Source organism: Pteropus alecto, unplaced genomic scaffold (assembly GCF_000325575.1).
Source record: "Pteropus alecto unplaced genomic scaffold, ASM32557v1 scaffold246, whole genome shotgun sequence".
Lineage (NCBI taxonomy): Eukaryota > Metazoa > Chordata > Mammalia > Chiroptera > Pteropodidae > Pteropus > Pteropus alecto.
The window spans coordinates 1,115,708-1,118,893 of NW_006437742.1; positions in this window are offsets into that span (position 1 = coordinate 1,115,708).

Below are 3,186 nucleotides of genomic sequence, written 5' to 3' on the forward strand. Positions count from 1 at the left end.
ACATTTCAGCAAAGAGGTTATAAAGAATGGCAAATAAGCACATGAAAATACTTTCAACATCATCGGTCATTAGAGAAATGCAAATAAACCACAACGAGAGATCACTATACTCCTATCAGAATGGTGCAACAAAAGCCAAAAAACTAAATAGTGACACTATCAAAGACTGGTGAGGATGCAGAGAAACTAGGCCATTTATTCACTGCTGGTGGGAATGTAAAATGGTACGGCTACTGTGGAAACCAGTTTGGCAGTTACTTAAAAAAAAACCAAAAAACTAAACATGCAACTACCATACGACTCAGTGACTGCATTTCCGGGCATTTATCTCAGAGAAATAACAACTTATATTCACATAAAAATCTTATATCAATGTTCATAGCAGTTTTATTCTTAATAGCCAAAAAGCAGAAACACATACGTCCTTCAATGGGTGAATGAAACAAACTATTGAGAGATGAAACTTGAATGAATCTCCAGAGAATTAAGCTGAGTAAAAAAAGAAAAAAAGCCAATCTCAAAAGGTTGCATGCTCTATGATTCTTGAAATGACAAAATCATGCGTATGAACAGATTAGTAGTAGCCAGGGGTTAAGGAGGGGTCAGGGAGTAGGAGGGAAGTGGCTGTGGCTGTACAATGGCAACTGAGGGCTCCTTGTGGTGATGGTGGCACTGCTTGCCTCCTACTTCTATCAATTTGTTGATTCTGCATGATGTTACCATTGGGAGAAGCTGGATAAAGGGCATATGAGATCTCTGTATTATTTTTCACAACTGTATCTGAATCTGTACTTATCTCAAAGTAAATATTTTAATTTAAACAAAGGCATAGGGACTCTCTGTTCTGTTCTCTGAAGCCCTTGTCCCCTTTTTCAATGAGGCCGATTGCCATTCTCTATCTGGATTGCTGATATAGCCTTCGAAGTCTGACCTTGGACCCTGTTAAACTGTTACTGCAGATTTTCTTTAGTTATCTTGCTGCCACTGCTCTTGCTTCGCTCATGCATACATTCCAAATATACCAAAATAATCATCGTGATGGGTAGGCCAATTATGGATTAAGGCTTCTTTTACACACATGTTCCAAATTGTCCGTAATGCTGTTGTAAATTATAGTTTTAAAAAGACCAACTTCTCTTTCTTTTAGAGGCTTCTTTGTTGGCTTCTATTTATCTTTCTCCTTTAAGTAGACTATAACTCAGAGTTTCATATTGTGCATTTAAAACCCTTTTTACCTTTCTTCATTGTTCCCTAATTTTGTTCCTCTTCCATAACCTCCTCCACTTTCCCTTGTCCTTTGGATTCGAACACCCAAGATACTTAAGGCCAGCCTAGTTTATAGCCCCACCACTTCATGGTTATCTGGAGAGGGTATGTTTGCAAAAATGTGTTGATGACCTCAATCTCTCTGCTGGCTGCACTGACTGCCATTGAGTCCTCCTGGTGAGGTCCCCCCAAGGCACCTTAACTTCATAGCTCATCAACTGAACTGCATTGTCCCCCATACTCCAGAGTACTAGTGTCCGCCAGGCATTCAAGCCAGAAAAATGGAAGTTGTCCTGGACTCTTCCTTCTCCTTCAATCCCCACATCAAAACATCACCAAGTTCTGCTGCATTTTCCTCCAAAATATATTGCAAATTGTTCTTCTCTTTACCAGCACTTGTCTTGCCACGGCTGCCTTCACTTCCTCTTGGACAACTGCATGACTTCCTAACTGATCTCCCCTCTTTCACTCTTGCTCCCCCACCCCAATCCATTCTTCACACTATTGCCCATCTATTTTAACTGCGTGAATTTGACCCTGTCATTACCCTGCTTAAAAACCCTCACTGGCTCTTTTTTGTTTCCAGGATAAAGTTCAAACTCCTTAGTGTCTTACAAGTAGGCTTACCATATAATAGGGTTACCATGTCATCCAAACAATGACACTTTTGAGAGTGACAGGGAGTGTTATTAATAAGTATGCTAGGACAATAGGCCTATGGTCACCCTACTTATAAGATCCTTCATGATCTGGTTTCATCAGCTCCATCCCTCATCGCAGCTCCCCATCCTACCCTCAAACAAACATGTGCCTGTGCTCGCACGCGCGCACACACACACACACACACACACACACACACACACACCAGCTGCATTCTTTTGGATGTCCAGGTAAGTATGTACTATTTTGTCTGCCTGATAGACACCCTTTGCCCACTTTCTCTTTGGCTAACTTCTAATCAACTGCTTCGAGTCTATTTTCTCCAGGAAGCTTTCCATGACTCCCAACACTGGCCTAGGTGTCCCTTATTATGCTCCTATCAGACCTTGCTCTTCCCTCATTGTAGTCCTTATCACACCAAATGGTAATGTCCTGTTTCCCCCTCTAGAGGAGAGTACCTCGGATTATGTACTTAACACTTTGTGTACTTTCCTTCTGTTGAAAGAGTTGGAATTGGGCACCATGTTGTCATCCTGGCTGCCGGGGATGTAAAGGGGAAGAAGGGACCAGGAGGACCTACTGGTGCGGAGGCAGCCACTCATGCCACTCCTTAAGCCTCAAGCCATTTCCCCCAGGTGTTCTTTCCCTTTGTTCTCTGCTTGGCTCCCCCTAGTGGCAGCTACGTAGTAGTGACAGGTTCCATGGGCCAGCTAGTGGGTGCGGGAAAGGGACCAGAGGGGGGAGTATCCTCAGCCAGGCTTCAACATCTGGGCAGCCCGCCCCTCTGCTCCTCCCTGCCTTGCTGCAGCCCCTCTCACACCGCAAAGTCCCTACCCGCTGTGTCATCATAGGCCCTACCCCAGGAACTTTGAGGGTGATGAGTAAAGTCGGGGTGTGCCTCCAGGCTGATTTATATGCTGGCGGTTGAAAAGCTTTGCTCCGTATATTGCACAGGTGAAATGGATTGGTCAAGCCTGGCTGCCGTTTTGCTTTATATTCAGGCCCTGAATCAAAACCACAAGATGTGAGTGAGCTCATGGAACAATGTGGGTGAAGCAACAAGACCCAGCTGTAGCAGTGAGTGGACATACTGACTGTGGCAGTGGAGACATGTAAGAATTGAGCCAGTTGAAGAAAACAAAGTGGGGTGGAGGGGAATGGGAGTAAAACCTATTGTCACACTCCAGTTTCAGATATTTTTGCTTCAAAATGAGCTTCCCCCTCCCACTGTTTTTAATTTTGTAGTTGGTAGCTGAGCTA